This window comes from Xyrauchen texanus, chromosome 3 (assembly GCF_025860055.1).
Source record: "Xyrauchen texanus isolate HMW12.3.18 chromosome 3, RBS_HiC_50CHRs, whole genome shotgun sequence".
Taxonomy (NCBI): domain Eukaryota; kingdom Metazoa; phylum Chordata; class Actinopteri; order Cypriniformes; family Catostomidae; genus Xyrauchen; species Xyrauchen texanus.
In genome coordinates, this window is record NC_068278.1 from 34941295 (window position 1) to 34961762 (window position 20468).

At 37.7% G+C, this 20468-nt stretch overlaps 1 protein-coding gene across 2 annotated transcripts in view; it reads left to right on the forward strand.

The window, feature by feature from the left end:
• Nucleotides 1-20468, forward strand: part of dab2ipb (DAB2 interacting protein b) — a 113911-nt gene that overhangs the window by 32520 nt on the left and 60923 nt on the right. Inside the window, exon 1 of one of the 2 annotated variants that reach the window (XM_052102253.1) lies at nucleotides 841-1172. The exons of the other annotated variant lie outside the window; for it this stretch is intronic. The gene's annotated coding sequence lies outside the window, so the exon portion shown is untranslated. Of the gene's footprint in view, nucleotides 1-840; nucleotides 1173-20468 lie in introns of those variants that run through there. 2 annotated transcript variants of the gene reach the window in all.

Here is a 20468-nt window from a genome sequence, read left to right on the forward strand (position 1 = left end):
TTTATGTTCTATAAGTCTGAAATTACCAACAATATTTAGCACAAGAAAAGTTGCTTTGGTGGATTATATGCAGTGTACTTTGTCACAGTCATGGTGAGTATTGATTTGCGATGAAAGTCAGACATCTGATTAAATAAAACTTGAATATGAGAGTCACATGTGCTTTTGTTTGTAAAAGTGTGAGTGAAATCTTTGATTCAAATGAAATTTAAATATACTTTATTGTCCCCAAAGGTATTTGTCTTGGACTAACAGTGCTGTACACATAGAAAACAGCAAGACATTGTCAGCATGCTTATATTTATGAGAGCAGTAACTTGACAGGTGAAGTTTATCAAGACAAATCATGTTTACTTTAAAAAGCCTGACCTGACCATTTCAAATAGTTTTAAAAGCTTTAAGTTTGAAGTTTTTACAGGCCCAACGGCCAGGACAGACAGACAGACAGATGGATTGATCAATCGTTGAAAAGTCCTGAGTCAGAACAATTTGATGGTCTGTGGTGAGTTTGGTGTCAGTATAGCTTGAAAGCTCTTAGATTTGGGGATTCTGGAAAAAATCCTTACCCAAGTTTGAAGAATTAACATTTTGACTTATTCAAACAAACATAATACCGAGTAAATCATAAAAAACTAAATAAAAATACATTATGCTAACACACGCGCAAGCACGCACCCACGCGCACAAACACTCACACACACACACACACACACTATCAAGCACTGGCAGAAAGAGTGCACGGGAGAAAGAGATACAGAAAGGAAGTAGGACACTGAAAATATTTTTAGAGAAAGAGTGACTAATAGAGCACAAGAGGGCAGTAGAGAGAGAGAGAGAGAGAGAGAGAGAGAGAGAGAGAGAGAGAGAGAGAGAGAGAGAGAGCGAAATATCGTGGGGTGGGAAGAGGGAGTAAAAGAAAGAGAGACCGAGAGAACAAGAGAGAGAGTTTTTTCTCTGCTCCGCCTTTCCCAGAAAAGAACCGGGAGCAGCGTGAGTGTGAGAGAGCGAGAAAGAAGCAGAGAGCGGGAAGCACTCAGCAGCTGGAAGAGGAAAATGGAGCTGTAAGAGAGCAGGCCAGTAGATCACTTCGTCTCTGTTCCTACCTCCTGAGTTCTGTCCTCTCTCCATCCTGTCTGCCATTTGACTGCTGCATTGAATTCACATGATTGCCGGTGAGTGCTCAGAGACTGTTGACACGATCCGCCTGCCTCATTTCTGAAGCATCTTTGGCTTTGACGGTCTAGATCCTCTTTGTACATAAATGTATTGTGATAATGAAAACAGAAGTACACTCACTGTTTACAGTACATATAGTGATCTGTTACCTTTACGCAGTGTATGTGTTTATATTTGTTCTAAATATTGTGTTTGTGAAAGTGTGGAATATTCTGGTGAGGGGAAATTTGTCAGGTCCCTCTATGATAATTGTGACAGGGATGTTGGTCACATTAGATGTTATGGGTCATTGGACTCATGTGGGGTCACTTTAGCCAGCTACTGCTTCTGCATCTGCCTTAGGACTTTGGGCTACTTAAATGGCAGCGTCTTATTAAACTAACAGAGAGTTCAATTTAAACTTTATTCCAACTGGATGGTGTGTGATTGACAGATCGCTAGTCACTTCTTGTGGTAAGAAATGTTTTGCTGTAGGATATCTATTTTGCCAGAGCAGACTGTCATTTATTTTCTGGTTGTTCTTTTTATTGTTGTTTTGATGTTTGCTGTGCATGCTGGGGCTCTTACCTGCTGTCATTGATGGCATGAGGTTATGAACTTTCCTCAGCCTGTCAGCTTGTGTTTGAGCATATGTGTCTGTGTTTCACTCTGTAATTACATTTCAGTTGAACAGATGCTCTCATTCATAACACTGAATCTCTCTGTTTCTCACACATACACACAGACTCATCTTCAAACTCATCGCCCTCCATGCATTTATAGATTTGGAGCTTTATTAATGAACAATTAGATTCTCTTTGAAACATCAGCATACCATAAATCTGAAACATACCAGTTCAAAATCCTAAGAAAAAGGTAAGTCTTGTATAGTTTTGTAAAAGTATTTTACACTTTAGTAAGTGAATCTGTGCAGGAAGTAGCTTAATTACTTTTATTGTTGTAACCTAGTGTACCCAGGTTAACTGTCATATTAAATCATATTTTTGACTCAAATAAAACAATTGAATAAAAGTTCAATTGATAGTTCACCCAAAAATGAAAGTTCTTTCATAATTTTCACACCCTCATTTTGTTCAATTTGCATATTTTATTTATTTATTTTCATGGTAAACAAAGGTAGATGTTTGGCAGAATGACATACTCAGTCAACATTCATTGTCACGGTTTGGGAAAAGGATGCCATGAAAGCGGATGGTAACTGAGACTAACATTCTGCCTAATATCTTCTTTTGTGTTCAGCGAATGAGATACGGGTTTGAAGCAACATGAGGGTGAGTAAATGATGACAGAAGTTTTTTATTTTTGTCTGAACTATTTCTTTAATTTAGAACATTAAGCCCATTTTAGGTTAAGATAGCATGATAAACACATAGCAAATATCTGGGAAAATAAGAAAGAAGCAAATGTTTAAGGAAAGACAAAATTATTTATTTGACCAACACCTCCAAACTAAGGGGAAGAGAGAGAAACAGAATGAGAGAAAGAGAAAAGGATAATGTGAAAATGAGTCTCTTCAGTACCAGCTGTTGTTTGACATCTCTTCAGTTCTGCTGCAATGGCAAATTAGAGATGTATAACATGATAAAAACAGGATAAAACATGTTTTCTAAACGCGCAATAGACTGCAAATCAACGCTATCATGCTTTCCCTGTCTCTCTCTCTTTCTCTCTCTCTCCTTCTCTCTTGTTCGTTTTCTCTCTGTCCCTCTGTAATTGCACTGTCAAGACCAATCTTTCTCGTCTATTGATTTGTTGTGCGCTACTGGGGTGTGTCTACTCCTTTGGTCTCCTGGAACACAATGAGGGTGGTAGGGCATCTTCTCCTCAGGAGAGGGTCACCCTCAGAATGTTCACTGCACATCTGACCTGACCAGAGTGTCTGAATAAAGATGTCTCAAAAGAGAATGCTTAAACAAAAGAGGACAGAGAGAGAGAGAGAAAGAAAGTGGGTAGCACCACACCAGCATCTCAATAGGGTCTACGAGTGATTGACATTTTTTATTTACACAATTTATTATTCTGACTTGAAGAGATTATATTTTGTATTTAGTGTGTATTTTAATTATTCTTTTAATTTTACCTTAACTTTGAACGTAATTTGACTATATACTGATATGCTGTCAAAACAAACTCCAGCCACTAGGCGAACCAGCAGAAAACGAAACGAAAAAGGCACTCAGTTTCCTCGGACAGTCGAGTGTCTTTTCAGTGAGACAGGTCCACTAGGTGGCAACATGAAAATTACCAAATAGCTTACTCACTCCAATGTCTTTATGTAGGATAATGCTTGATGTGGGCATGTCAATATTTTACGGCCAGTCTTAGTATCGATTCTCAGTTTGGCCAGAAACATCAGAGGAAATGCGATCTTTCGTTGATGTAAGAGATTCTTGCATTCCCTGAATCGTTCACGTTTATTTATTGTCGAATTCGCAAAGTCGGGGAACAAGAAAATGCTGTGGTTCTTCCAAGAGAGCTTTCCTTTACTCCTCACCTCCCGTAACACAATATCTTTATCAGATGCTCTCAGAAATATGACCAGAATTGATCAGGGACTGTCTCCCTTCGTGGATCTCTGAGCCGGAACTCCGTGAGCTCGCTCGGTTTCCAGCTTATGGCCTGTTATGCCGAACAGACTTGAGAAGAGCCCTTCAAGGAATTTCAGTCACAAGGGCTTCTATGCCTCCATACTTGGGTATCTGAATGTAACGAAATATGAAAATAATTTGAACTGTACTCGATTGATAAACTATAAAATATTTAAATATTTAGAAGATCCCTCAGACACCACTGCTTTGGCTGTCTCTGGGCCCCCAATGCAGTTTTGTATTGACTATTTTGACTGTTTAGGGTTTTATTTTTCCTTTTCTTCTGCCAACTTAATAAAAAAAAAAATGTGCAATGTGCAGATGTTAATGTATATCGTGATAAATATCGATATCGAATGATATGAGAAAGAAAATCATGATAATATTTTTTGCCATATCACCCAGCCCTAGTTGCAACAGTCATACAGATATAGCTTTGTTGACCCTGAGAGAGAGAGAGAGAGAGAGGACTCACTTTGAGACAAGCAGACACGCTTGAGAGAGTGCAATAAATAGGAACACAAACTTTCAATGCAGGATGCCAGACAGACAGAAAGACATACAGACATAAAAGCTATATCAGATGCTGCCATAGAAAGCCTGTTTATTTTGCCTAATCTGTGTTACATGCTTAAAATGGAATGCTACCATATTTGTTAGTGTTATGCATCAGGATAAATACGGGGGAATCTTATCAAGACATTTTAGAATGGTTATTCCTGTCCTGTGAGGCTGGAGCAAATGTGGTCACAACAGACAAACAAGCTGAGAGTAAGAGAGAAAAATCAAAGATGGAGGGAAACAGATAAAAAGAGTGCGCTATGGCCCTTCTACTGACTGGAATGCAATCAGTTCGCTCAATGCGCTCACTGAATTTATCCAGGATATGGACCTATTGTTCTGTTTCGTTCAAAATGTTGTTGTTTTTCTTTTTGTAACAAAATCTCCAGTATGTAATAACTTAAATGAGAGCCAGGCAGGGATTCTTTCCTATGTGTTAAGAAAAACACATAGAACAGCCACCTTAACAATTATAGTGGACTTTGAGGTGAGTTAGACCCCCAGAAACCAAAGCAACGTCAATTTACCAGATCTTACCAGAAGACTACTCTATTGACTCTACTCAATTTATATGCATTTATGTTCAGCTTTTTTCATACATAAAATAAATTCATATATATATTTATAAAACTTTGTTGCGTTTGTCATTCTTTCTTGACAGTAACTGTCAGATTGACACAGTCCTCTCACATTGTGTCTTGTCCTTTTACGTGGCGACATGAATAAATCATGTGTGATGTGAGTTATTTAGTAAGGCTTTTCTCTATAGCACTGTGACAGGAGGCCATGGCACAAATAGCCGGCTTTCAATAGAAAATCCCCTCCGATTCATCAATAATCCAATCACTTACACCTAAGGGAATGGATGTCTTTGAGTATAAATGTCTATATGTAGATTTTTAGTCCGTTCTGGCATGTGTACAGGCACGTGTGTGTGTTTGTGTGTGTGTGTGTGTGTGTGCGTGTGTGCTTTCTCATATTATCTTCTCTTTTGGGCTACTGTGTGGGTAAGCAGCTTTTCTAGACTGGTAGATAGAGGGATGGATGAAAGAGGGAGGAGTCGTGAGGGATAAGAGAGGAATAGATGGATGGACAGTGTAGTTAATGGCCCAGACCGGGCTGGGTGGCTGGCTGCGGTTATGTAATTCTTAAATCGCACACATGAAAGAGAGAGAGTAGAGATATGATGCATGTTATGCAATTGCAACTCTCTTTTCATCTCGCTCTGTTTCATTTTAACGTGTTTTATTGACATGAAAGCTAATTGTTCATTCATATTGCCAAAGCATCTGCAGCTTTGCTGCATACAAAGAATACAGTGCAAAACTACATCAATTAAGACAAATACAAATATACAGAGTTTAAAATAAATAAAGTTAGAAATAAAGTAAAAAAAAAAAATTATAATAATAAGTTATTTTTAGTGATATTCAGGCTGATTTACACTTCTGTGTCAAACCTACGCCGTAGCCTCTTTACAGTGGCCTACGCGAAGTTTGCATTTATAGTTTTGCGTTGGTGTGTGTACCATGTTAGTGCACTGAGAGAAAATGTCTTAATTTCTCAAATTAAGTATTAATTTAATAAATAAGCAAAAGTGTGCACATTTAGAGAAACATTGATGGATTCTCATTTTTTGACTTAAAAATTCTTCAGAAAGAATTGACCGTAATAATAAATGTGGCATTCTGAAGTGCTAAAGTGTTCTAATACTCTCACATTGTGTAAGTTCCATGCATCCAGAAATGGGAGGCCGCTGTTATCATTTGTCATGCCAAATATGGAGGGGATGGTAAGGGGCGAAGGGGGATGCTTTTTGTCTTTTCTTTCAATAAGGGTGATGCCATGCATGTGTCATAAAATTATTTGAAATAATCTGCGTAGGTTCGACACAGAATTCAGCGCATGTAAATTCACGAGAAGTAAATCTGCCTTTATTGCTAATTTATACTTAGTGAGACTATACAAGCACGTCCCCATGACGACGGACCCGCATTTCCCTTGGGCAGCCCCGCTGCCCCGGTCACCGTGCTTGTATAGTCCCCCCTCATTAGGCTGGACAAACCACCGCACCATTTCCCACGTACGGCTTCACAACCCTCGTGTTGTATTTGCCACATGTTACCTCCCCCTAGACTGGGCAGGATGTGGCCTCCGCAGGATCTTTTCCCCCTGAAAGAATAGGACCGGGAAAGACCGCCTTCCCAGATGCATTTCATAGCGTTAAGGGAAGAGACACAGTGAGAGAAAAGGCGCGGCTGCCGGGCTTGCTCCCATGCTAGTCATGTAGCACCTGTTCCCCCCCCTCAGGGGTGCAGGGAACCTAAGGTCTGTATGTGACACCTCTTTGAGGGCATTGGGGAGGGCTACGTGCAGCAAACACAGTTGCCTCTAGCACGCAGTAGCCTACTTGCACCTGTCTTGGCAGTTCACGTAGTTCAGTGCATGGCATTTTTATATGGGACTGTTACTGTTGTAACCTCCGTTCCCCGAGGGAAGGAACGAGACGATGTGTCCCTCCTGCTACAGCACTAGACCTACCACTGTAAACGGCCGTACCTTATTTTAGGCTCCTCAGTGCAAAATCCTGACTGGCATTCGCTGTCCCGCTTCCCTTTATACCCGTATGTCCGGAGCGGGGCATGCAAATTCTGTCTGCCAACTAGACATTGGCCTTTTCTCAGGTTCAGAGGTACATTTGGCATCTCAGGAAGACCCCTTTTGTCACTTCATTCGACACAACGTCTCGTTCCTTCCCTCGTGGAATGGAGGTTACAACATTAACCATGACATTTCTCTTTCTCTCTCTGTCTTTTTCTCCTCTCTATGATTGCATGCACATGAAAGAACCTGCCTGGAATGTTTCCTCTCCAAAGCTACATGTTTGTGCATGTGCTTTGTTTTTATCCATGGAAAAGTATTTCTATCAGGAAGACTCACAGACTTGAATGAAATTTAAGATTTTTAACATTTATTTTTGACTATTAAATAGAAATGTAAAGTCTCTCTTTGGCGTAAGCCGAGTCTGGTGGTCCAAAGAAGTTGTAATAGGAACCATCATATAGTTGTAATAGGAACTATCATATCCTGCCAGAGATAGGAGGCAGGGGCGAGGAGCCTATCCCCATGCAGGACGGGACTTGACCGGTGGTGATGGGGTAGTAGAGGTTGCTATTGTTAGCACACTGAAACAGCAATGTGAAAGATTGTGAGCAGACTTATAGAGCAATGGCTTACATGTGATTGGCTAGGTGTTACCTAGCTAATAGTGCGATGATGTACAGCTGCGAGTCTTCCCGCTAGAACTACGCTGCGCTTACATTTCTGGTAAAAGTTTTTCAGAAAAATTTGTATGAATTGCTTGCTTCAGACCACAAAAACCATCATGTGATTTCTAGGGCTGGGGGAATTAACGTGTTAATCTTTGTGATTAATTTGAAATGATTAACGTATTAAAAAGATAAATTGACGTAGTGCTTTTTTTTTGCCTCAATCACAAACACTACATTTTTCTATTGTGAGTGTGCCCTTGACCCTTGAGTCAAGTCATCCTGGCATGACGGAGAAGGACAAGGGTGGAGTTTTGCTCAAGGGTAAGCAATAACAACTACTCTGGCGTCACAGCAGAGTGGTGATTGCGTTTGTTTGCTCTTACTGTGAACCACACAGCGCCACTTTGCGGAGGCATTCGCTGAACATTTTTTAGAATCGCCAAATATCTGAAAGTAGAGCAAAAGTTAACAACACTTGGGATGGACAGTGCTCGGAACATGACGGCAACCGCGAGAGTACTACCTTTTGAACACCTGCCCTGCATGGTGCACCGTGTGCAAATGACAGTCACGATTTCTCTTCATGACTGTGGACTCGACAGTGTTCTGGCCAAATGTCATAAAATTGCCATGTTGACCGCACAGGAGCTCGCTAAACTGCAAAAGCTGGAGGAACTTCTTGAACCTTGCATGTTAGTTAATATTTCTCTCTCTAGTGTTTGTGATCTCTCTACCTGTGTGTATGTGTGTGTGCGCGTGTGTGTGTGTGTGAGCGCGTGCGTGTGTGTTTGTGTGCGTGCGTGTGTGTTTGTGTGCGTGCATGTTTCAACATGGTTTTAATATCCAACTTATACTTTGTTGTTTATAATGTTGCTGCATGTAATATATTTGATGGGATATATTCAGTGGGGATTTCTTTAAGACTGCAAGGGAAGCTCAGCTTCCCCTATAATGTCAAAAAAATAATGGTCAAATATGTACTATTGTGTAAACAATTTATTGACTAAAAATGCGTAAGAACACGTTCATCTCGAAGACGAGTTCATTCAGAATCAGCTACATTACATATAGCAGGTCGGCTGACTCGATTTACTTCTCATACATTCCCGTAGCGTCAGTGCATTTCACTGTTGAAGCCGAGCGTCCATTGACTTCAATGGGGCTGCTCTGAACAGTTTTTTTCAGTGCTCCGAAAATAGACGGTCATTGGATAAATGCTGCGATTATGTCCCACCCACGGACGCTCAGCGTCTCTGGGGGTGAATGAGGAGTGGGCTGGTCCGGACTCCGGGCTTCCGCGTGATGATTGGAGGATCTGTCGAAAGACTGCATCTCCTTTTGATTGACAGCGAATCTGTACTATAAGAAGTCACTGAAGCTATTTCGCGCTCAGTCCCATCGCGGATTTCTCAAGTGTAGTCGAAAGACAAACTGCTGCAACCTATTTCTTTATATTTGTTTGGCGAAATTGCTAGTCAATTTGCATAATACATTTCACACAATTATACACCACATTCCTTGTTTCAGTTTTAACAAGTTTAATGTATTTTGTTTTAGAGCGTTCGTTCGTTCGTTCGTTCATTCATTCATTCATACAGTAGGCTAGGCTAGCGTCGTACAGGTGAAACTGCGCACGATGGCAGATGGTGCTAATATTATCGACCTGATTTTGGCGAAGCCATTTGAAAGTCTTCCTTACGAGGAAAAAATTAGAATTAAACAGCAGGGCAGATCAACACCTAAGATTGATTTAGTGCAAAAAATAGGGTAAATAAGTTTATAATGTAGGCCGAAAATGAGCTTCCCCTCTTTGAAAGACCAGCAGCCGCCACTGGATATATTATACATCCTTTGTGTTGATTAATTTAATTAGGTGATTCTATGTTTAAATATTGATGATTACAAGCTTGTGGGAAAATGCGATTAATTGCGATTAATTACAGCAAATTGTGCGATGAATTAGTAAAAAAAAAATATTGGATTCCCAGCCGTAGTTATTTCACATTAAGTGGATACTGCATGCTTACACATTAACACATTTGAATAATGCAAACACAAACATATAAACACACATTTGAATGATTCACAAGAGCAAATTACAAACACCACTTTAAGTTAAAAATTGTATCTATTCAAACTACACGTTATATTATTTAAAATCGAAATAATGTAACCAAACTTTTAAAGGAGACAGCTGTAATCAGGCACAATTCTTTATGTAGTTATTCTTTATTTTAGTAGTTTTCACTAGTGTAAGTGTAGTATCGTGGCCAAGGGTTGTGGCCATATTTTTATAATCAAAAATTATGCAAATGTCCAAATTTTCTTTGCATATACTGTACCCTATTTTAGCTTTGCAAGTCATTGAGTATGTGTTAATGTGTGTTTGAAACAAGGAAGTGCCCAGTCCAGAACAACCTTTGGTTAGCGTTTAACCAGATGCCCAGTAAACACCCAGGGCTCAACTGTTTGCTTGTGATAAGACAAAGGCATTTGTGTGTGTGGCATTGCCATATTCAAAGAGGATTTGTTCAAGCCAAGGCTAATTTTTTTGCTGTTTAGCACATTTAGCCCATTTCTCATGAGAATGACATGTCTTCCCTCGCACTGTCATTGTGTTGAATTTTCCAGCATCCTTCACTCTCTGTTTTCCATTTTGGCACCAACTGGAGCTTTATTTCCTTTTTATATGCATATGGAGAGACTGGCATCCATTACCTGTGTGTTCCTCTGTCATGATATAACTGTGAAATTAACCATTTGGCCCATGTGGTAATGTTAGATGTGATGGGACGAGTGTGTGTTTAAAGGGTTTGCATGAAAGCAGAAATATATCCTTCCTCTCATATATAATACACAAAATTGACTAAAAATGAAAATGTGGAGTTCTATTTTTCACTTGTTACACTGTAAAAAGTGTTAACCTGCAATTGTTACCTTAACTCATAACAGTTAGTTGTATTGGTGCAACCTTATGTATTCAGGTTGATTCAGATATGTTTACTAAAGTTTTTAACTTGAATCAAACCAGATAATTTTACGACTGTGTTTTATAAAAAAAAAATGTTATTATATATAGGTGTGTTGTAGAGTTATTAGTTTATATTAATGATTTGAGAATAAATTGTTAGGTACATTTTTAGGTTAGCATTATTTACAATGTAATCATTCAAAAGCCTTATGGAAATGTTGGTCTATTTTTGGTTAGGGAGTAAAGGTGACTTCAGAAGGGAATGCTTTATCTTTTTTGAAGAGAGAATGTTGTAGCCAAATTGTTTATCAAGGAAATCTACATGAATGTGTGATGCTGTCCTCTAGTTTCACAAAAGCTTTAGTAGATCTATGTGTGTATGCATCTGTTTATGTGTATTTGTAAGCCCTGTGCTGCACGTCTGAATGACCTTATGACTCCCCCAAACATTATTATGTCTCGTGCTGTTTTTTTTCCCCCTCTTGTTCTGCATATCTGAGTCTTGATGTCATGTCCTTTCTTGCTAGGCGCACTTATTGATACTTTAGAATCAGGGAATGTTTAATGTTCAAAGACTGGACACTGTACACTTCCTTTCTGTTTTTCTTAGAATCAATGCTTACCATGTCTAATGCTTTTTGTTGAACTCACTGTAGCAAAGCAAAAGATAATAATAATGTGTGTGTGTGTGTGTGTGTGTGTGTGTGTGTGTGTGTGTGTGTGTGTGTGTGTGTGTGTGTGTGTGTCTGCATAAACATGCACTCTTATGTAGTATTTAATGTACTCATTATTAGCTTTATTACTACCTGTAATTGTGTACATTCTGTATATGTCATTACTACATGTTATTGTGTGCATATAGGATATCGTGTGTACTTTCAGTTTATTACCACATTTTATTGAGTGCATAGTTCATAGTGCACATGCCATTAGGCTGCTACATGCAATACGACTATCATTTGAGAGACAACAACCTGTACCCTGTTAATAACAGATTTCCTCAACGTCAGAAAAATGCATCATATGAAAAACTATTTAAATGGCATGGAGATGATACATTGGAGTCCAATGAAATAAGAAAGTTAAAATGTTATCAAATTCCATGTGGGGAAAGCAAGCATTATCTGATTAAATGGGGCGTGTGAAGGAGGAGGTGTGTTATCGGCTATCCCATGGGAAGTTCTCTCTCCAGCACAGTGCAAAGGCCAGAGATCACACACAATTCTCCTAAACAGTCCATGAAGCGAAACGCAAATTCAGATCAAAATCAGAGTCAAAACATATTGCCGTGAGAGCAGATTGATGAAGCGGTGTTACAAGAAATTCAGTCTAAGTGTAAGTGGCATTATTCATCCTAACCTTTTTTTTTTTAGCTTCTGTTTTGAACATCCGGTTCAGCTGACATAATGGTGATGTCCTTTGTAATCATTATATGATGATGAATGGAATTGGGTTATAATAGCTTACTCTAAGGTGTTTTTTGTTGTTGTTGTTGTTTTTGTAAATTGTTTTGTTGAATTATTTTTTGTAGAATGGCTTTGAATTATTTTGTGTTTTTTTTATTCTATAATGAGTAAAAAAGTAATTTTTAATCGAATATGATGTAGAATAAAGAAGGGTTGATAGTTACATTAGAGCAACAAAGTGTGACATTATATAGGCTAAACAGCTTATGTTAAACAAGGTTCACTGCATTTTGACATTATTATTCCAGATATTTGTTGCTGCACATGTTACCGTACAAAAGAAAAGGGAATGCAGCGACATTGGGATTCAGGTCAGTTGTCTCGTGTAGTCATAATAATTCAGAACAGCTTCAGATATGGTGCTTAAACAAGACGTTTCTCTTTTCTGCTTGTATAATTTTTAGCTTCTATGTGTATGCTGCAAATTTAACATAATAAAAATTATAATATTTGTTATATATGCTCTCAAATATACAGCATACTCAATATTTATTCATTTCTACTATATATAAGATATACAGTAGATAAAACATATAATCTGTACAGTATTTGAAAAATAAAAGTGGCTTGTAAAATCAGGCACAGTGGGGAAAAAAGAAAATGTTGTACCCAGTTTATGTCTTTGACTCTTTTCACTGTCCTGGCTGTTTAGGGTCTGGGTATACTGATTTAACCCTCGCTGTATGAAACCTCAGTTGTATGCACACTGCCCCTTAGGGATGGCCGATACCACTTTGGAAAGGAGGAGGCGAGAACCGGCTTGTCAATATAAATAATATTTTAATGATAAACTTAAACATAAGACAAAACACACACATGACGGACATGTCCGTAAACGATCTCTCTCTCGTCGCACGACTGTCTGCAATCGGCCTTTATCCCTCTCGGAGGCTTGATTAGCCTGATAAGGGACCGGGTGTGTATAATCACGACCGGCCCGCCCTCTGCCCTGTCACATTCCTCCCTCGTTCTCTCAGGCAGGGGAGCCCACGGCATGACGTACCCCCTTTCCCTGGGAGAGGGTGTGCCCTAAGTCCTGTCTGCTGGCAGGTCATCCCCATCTACCTGGATGAGGGAGGGCACAAGGGTAGGGAAACAGATCTCTCTCTCCCGCACCACCATCCGCAATCGGCCTTTATCCCTCTCGGAGGCTTAATTAGCCTGATAAGGGACCGGGTGTGTATAATCACGACCCGGCCCCACCCCACTTTTAGACCAGTATCGCCGATATCGATACCAATAAAGATCCCTCTAATACATTTAATTTTTATAAATTCTTTGGATAAAATTAGTAACTTAAATTATTACTTAATTTTGTATGTATTTATAGGCCTAAGCAGAAAATTATTAGGCTCCTTTGTTTACCTTTTAAAAATGAGTACATATAAGCAACATATAATACCATAAATATTATTATATGGTTACTATTACTAAAACCAAGTTACAATATGGATGCTACAGTAATGCTGTAGCAAAACCTTGGCTACGTAAAAGTAAAACGTGGTTACTACATTCATGGTTACTAGTCATGGTTAATACAATATTATTACAGTAAATCCATGGGTAGTTTTCATGAGGGTATCATTTATTAATGAGGATTAAAGATCATTATCAATGTTTTAGCACCTCTTAATTAAAAAAAAACCCTGTAAAAATGGTCAAACCAGCCCATTATAATAAATGTCACTTATAGGTTTGTCATTACTTAGTCCGAATAACTCTAGATGCTGTTTTTCTGTCATTACCTCAGGAAAGCACTGTTCCCTCTTTGAACGATTACTGACTGAAAGGGTGAGCGCTGTCTGTCTGCTGGTGTATTTTAGCATTTCTGTGCGTCAAGATGAGCGGAAGAAAAAAATAATTCGGGTGCTATGCAACAATTCGCTAATAAAATTCTTTTTTTCCACTTTGAAGATTATGAGATGCATTAATATTCATGTTATCTAAATAATAAGATCACTAGTTTAAAAAAAACAACTTCAGAATTTATATTTTTTATGTGAGGACTGATATTCTTTATACCACATCAGTATCGGAAGTATTGATACTTTTAGTATCGATCCACCAATCCCTACTGCCCCTTCATCACACAAAGAGTTCAGTACTGATTTAGTGCATGATAGCAATTTATTGATATTTTAAATGACAGTAATAAACTGCTAACATTCATCAAATGTTCTTTTTCATCTTCACTAAATGTGACGATTGCCAGTGCCTCACTCAGATCATTATGGGATGTGCTCTCTTTTTGGGGCTAAAATTGTACCTGTCGGCTAGTTGCCATGGAAACTCACCTTTTCCTAGTTGCGGTCCATTCGATGGTAGAGCCAAACAACGAAAGAGCCTTGTAGAGATCTCTTTCTCTCTCTCTCTAAATGGGAGTGCAGTGATGAGAGCGAACCCACAGGCTGCACGATTAATCATATACTACATTAATTGACATTGTGATTTTGGCCATTGTAGTTTGCTAATGATGAAAGACTTTTTTTTAATTAGTATTCAATGTCTAAAGAAAGCAGCATCAAACCAGTTACTTCTGATCTCATTTTTCTACTCAACTGACCTGACTGACTGGCGCCATGTTATGGTTATGTTCAGTTGGATTCGTTTTTACAGTGAGGTTTCATGGTTTGGTTAGAATTTTGAAATAAAATTCCATATTACAAAAAAGAAATTTGTTCTGTATTTAACTTAAAAATTTAAAATTAAATAGTTAAAATATATAATTATAGAAATTATATAATAATATTTAAAAATAATTTATTATAACAGTTTAATATTATAATTTATTTTAAATATACATATACATTGAATTAGGCTTGGTATCACAATCACAAATTGATAATCAGACGTATTATCATCGTAATACACTGGCAGCCAAAGGTTTGGAATAATGTACAGATTTTGCTGTTTCGGAAGGAAATTAGTACTTTAATTCACCAAAGTAACATTCAGCTGATCACAATGTATAGTGTGACAGGACATTACTGAAAAACAGTACCATCACTGTTTGAATAAATTCATTTTTGATCAAATCTAGAAAGGCCCCATTTCCAGCAGCCATTACTCCAACACCTTATCCTTGAGTAATCATGCTAAATTACTAATTTGGTACAAGAAAATCACTTGCCATTATATCAAACATAGTTGAAAGCTATTTTCTTCGTTAAATGAAGCTTAACATTGTGTTTGTTTTTGAGTTGCCACAGAATGCAATATACTGGCATGACTTAAGGCCAATATTAAGTCAAAAATGGAAAAAAGAAACAGCTTTCTCTAGAAACTAGTCAGTCAATCATTGTTTTGAAGAATGAAGACTATACAATGCTTGAAATTGCCCCCCCAAAAAACCACTGAAGATTTCATACAAAGGTGTACACTACAGTCTTCAAAGACAAAGGACAACTGGCTCTAACAAGGACAGAAAGAGACGTGGAAGGCCAGATGTACAACTAAACAAGATGAGAAGTACATCAGAGTCTCTATTTTGAGAAATAGACACCTTACGTGTCCTCAGCTGACAGCTTCATTGAATTCTACATGCTCAACACCAGTTTCATGTACAACAGTAAAGAGAAGACTCAGGGGTGCAGGCCTTATGGGAATAATTGCAAAGAAAAGCTTTTGAAACAGAAAAACAAAAAGAAAATGTTAGAGTGGGCAAAGAAACACGGACATTGGACAACAGATAATTGTAAAAGAGTGTTATGGATCTTAACCCCATTGAGCTTTTGTGGGATCAGCTAGACTGTAAGATGCGTGAGAAGTGCCCGAGAAGACAGCCACATCTATGGCAAGTGCTACAGGAAGCGTGGGATGAAATGTCACCTGAGTATCTGTACAAACAGACAGCTGGAATGAGAAGGATCTGCAAAGCTGTCATTGCTGCATGTCAATGATTTTTTTTAGGAGAACTCTTTGAAGAAGTTTAAGAAGTTCAGATTTTTTTTATTTTATTGTAATAGTAATTTTAGACGTTATTAATGTCCTGACTATACATTGTGATCAGTGAATGCCACTCAAAGTACCAATTTGCACATTATCCCAAACATTTGGTCGCCAGTGTTTTTAAATATATATATATATGTGTGTGTGTGTGTGTGTGTTTGTTTTGGGTGCTGAGTGTTGTTTTTTATCAGTGTTTATAGAGCTCAGTGAAAAGCTGCCATTACTGCATGTGGAGGATTTTTTGATGAGAACTCTTTGAAGTAGTTCAAGTAATAGTAATTTTTTGCATTCTGTTAGAGAAATTACATAATAAACATCGCCATTTTCTAATCGTTCAGTTTGCGCAGTTACACCAGTTTCATTCACAAACCTGCAAACTCATCGAAGTCACTTTGTTCATTCTTGAAGTATAAAAACTTTTGTAACATTGGAATGCTGTCAGCTTGTAATGTCTGTTATGTCTGTGCCATGTCCATGCTGCGAACAGCCTCAGTAAATATTATCACCCTCTTGTTGTCTCCCAACACTATTTCGCCAGGCCCTTATACAGAAGCCCAACTGAGTGAATTGGAAAGCATGCAAATTAGAAAGCATTCTAATTTAAATGTTGCCGAATTTTAATTCTGATGTTTGGCTTAAAATTGTTGATAGAAGGAACATTAGAGCACTAATTGACTTAATATTCCACCACCCTATACTCCGCTATAATCTACTTATTTTAATCACTTTTATAAAATAATTAACATTTTAAGACATTTTGCAACTTTGTGTGTATGTAGTATTACAGCACACGTAAAAGCATGCACTCAAAAAATATTTTAGCCTATTTTCAAGATTTATCCATTTCAATTGAATAACAAATTTCCATCTAATTGAATTGCCTAATCTTTAACAGAATAAAATGTACAAATCTTACAAAGTGCATGTTTGATTAATTACATTTTCTTCAAAACTATTCGATAAAAAAAAATAAAAAATATTCAATTGAAATGGATACATCTTAAAAATAGGCTAAAATATTTTTTTGAGCATGTTATATTAATCACTGTTTTTCCATCGCTGACCCACTCAGTAACTGCTGTCAGTCTGTCAGCCATGTAATCACTGTTATCAGTGACCTCACAAATGTCTTCATAGTAAATGCAGAGATGTGCACTGTACATATGTGTCTGAAAGGTGCCATTTCAGTCTCCAGCCACCATGCTAAATGTATCTGTATGCTCGTGACCTTAACTTTTCTCTGGAAGGCTGAATTGTGTGTATCAAGCAGTGTGTCAAGCAGTTGCCTCCTGTTTGTTAGGGAGCATCTATATCCCTCTTTGTCTTCCTGTTTTTCTTTTTCCTACTGTTTCTTTCAAGGTCAAGGTCAGTTTGATTTGTGAACTCATCTATTTTGTAATGGGTGCTTCTATCCCTGCTAAGGTCACAAGGTGACAATAAGATGAGTACATTAGATGAAGCATATATTGATGGATGGAAAATTTCTGAGATTAAAGAGCAATTTTCAAGATTGTTTTAAAAAACAATTTTGCGTTCTGCATCCCTGAACAAATGCAAGTCTAACTTCTCTAATAAACTTGCAATTAGAGATGGGTCTTCAGTGTATTATTTGGGACTGGTTTTCCTTTGAGATTAAGCCAAGTTTATTTCTTCTGTAAACCTATTCAACGAAGGATCAACTAGGCTTCATAGCTAGATCAGCTAAGCTTGTTCTGAGTCTACAAAACTAACCCTGTGGGCTTATGCATTTTTCAAGCAAGAATGACCAAAATGTATTTAGCACAAGAGTGAAAATCTCCTCAATCCATCCAACTTCTGTGGTCTATACAAAAAATGTATACAACATAATTGCACATTTTTAGGCACTTATGAAGGCTAAAATCAAGTATATATTTAATGAACATAACACCTTCTAAAGTTCCCAAAAATCTTCCACTTTTTGTGTCTGTATATTACATGGGTGAAAGAAGAATCTGTCAGAGGATTTGACAGATACAAATGGATAACATGTATTTTGAGGGAAAGAGCCTGGTCAATTTGAAATCTAGCAGATATCCAGCAAATCTTATTCCTGAATACACCACTAGACCCACCTCTCTAAAATGTCATACTTTCTTAGCTTTTGGTTGCATGATGGCGTATCGCTTTCACAAACCCTTGCATGTTTCCTCTGCATCTTTGTAATGCACCATTCTCATTGTAAACAATGGATTTGTCGCATTATCTTATGCATTCTAGTCTGTAGGTCCCCTAATTTACAGTAACGTGCATTAATAATGGTGGAAATTTACTGAACATAAACAACTTAGAATAGCACATCTATTTTAAGATTTTTTAATATTTTACTTAGCCTAATTGACAGTGCAAATTGTTTTCTCAAAATACTCCCTAAATTAAATTTTTAATGTTTCTTACTATGTTCTTATGTTGTTATTGATGTTTGAATTTGACATGAAGATGCTAAATGGCTTGAGATCACAGATGGAATCTTATTTGTCAAATGTCTAAATTAGTGTTCTGATACTAGTGTGTGTAATGCGCACACACACACACACACACACACACACACACACACACACACACACACACACACACACACACACACACACACACACACACACACACTATAGCAGGGAGTCTAACAAGAATAGTCAGGGTGTGAAGTTTTCACACCCTAATTGCGTGGATCACACTGCATGAATAACAGTGAAATAACTTATTTTTGTCTCATGGTGTATAAATCTTTTTTTTCTTTTTTTTTTTTCGAAGTCAGAGAACAAGATAAAGGGCCAAGCAATGTCTATTACTCTTACTGAGAGTCTCTGTTTCATAAAAATAGATATTGATTTTGTGCCTGCTATTACTGGGTGACCTCATTGCATGTGTTTGTTGTTTTGTCAAGGGTTGCTATGTTTCCCTTCTTGACTTAAATTCAGAATTGAATTGGATAATCTGGTTCAAAACTTGTATTTATAGAACATTCAAAGTCTCTCTCTCCTTTCTCTTACTTTAGTGCTGTCACTGAATCAAAAGAACCATTTTGTAATGCAACGTTATGCCAACATATCACTGTCACTTCTAACTTTTTCATGTTTATTTTCAGACATATCACTGATGCTTATTTTATACATTTGTGTTTTTATGATGGTCCTGAAATTAAAATAAGTGGTCTGGATGAAAATTAAGAACAGAAATGAGGAATGGAAGATGAAGTGTATGACTTCTTTCTGGCACAGTGTCTGAAATATTTACTGAGACAGAGATAGAGGCCAGTGCAGACAGAAAGTGTGCGTGCGGGACACGACCAGGACATCCATTTAGGAAGAAGAGGATTCTGGGTAAATGTGGGAAAATGAAAGATAAAGAGAGAAACCATGGCAAAGTGTAATGAAAAGGATTCTTTTTTCAAGGACAAACAGGTCAGTCGCTTCTCAGCAGACTGAATATGCGTGTTGCTCTGTTTGAGTTGATAAGTATGTTGGGGGTGCACTGTTCACAGTTCAGTATTTGAGTAAATACATCTCCACCACGAAAACACACACAAACACACTCACACACTCACTTTTATTGGCAGGAATTGCACTAACATCAAAGAGGTTGTTGCACATGCCATTAAGCATGCACACCACATCACTGAGCACACTAACATGATCCCACTAACAGGATAAAATACACTCTCTCTTTCACACACACACACACACACACACACACACACAGTCGACACAGTTAGAGGAGATATATTATCATTCATACGGTGTCGTTCCTTGCCTCCGATGCTGACATTAACATTCATTCTGGTAGACTAATGTGACAGTGAACCTTCTAGAAACACACTTCATGTAGGTAAGTGGGTGGGTTACCATGTGTTTGTGTACTACATCCATCTCCATATTAGTTTTACTTGTAATGCCTTTAAATCAGACATATTTATACACGCAGACACCCAAGGACAAAACACAAACACATTCCATAGTGGGTACACCTCTGCACGATCCTCTTGTCTGCACATGTCCTTTTCCTCTCTTAGCCTCACCTGTTACTCACAGAATGCACTTCTCTCTGAGCCTAAATTGCCCAGTCACTATTTGGATGATCCAAAATGTGCTGTTACATCATATCAGTACTGAGAACGTGCTTATCCTGGGTGTGCTTCAAAATAATTAAGAGATATAAGATTAGTTATAAGAGCTCAGTGTAACACATAATTAATGTTGTTGTATGTTACAAGTTTATGTCGTTTAATGCATACAGTATTTTACTAGACCTGTATTACTAACTTTTCCTTGTTATTATGTAGAAACTAAGCATTTGACCTTAGTTTATGTAGTTTCATGCATACTGTACATACAGTTGTGAATTTGTAGAAACAAATAACACATTTTACTAATCTTTAGCAACTTTTTCTTTCCACTTTATATTGTTGAAGAAAAGCATTGGAACTTTTAGTTTAATTTGACAAAAATGAAAGCGTGACTAAGGATAGTAG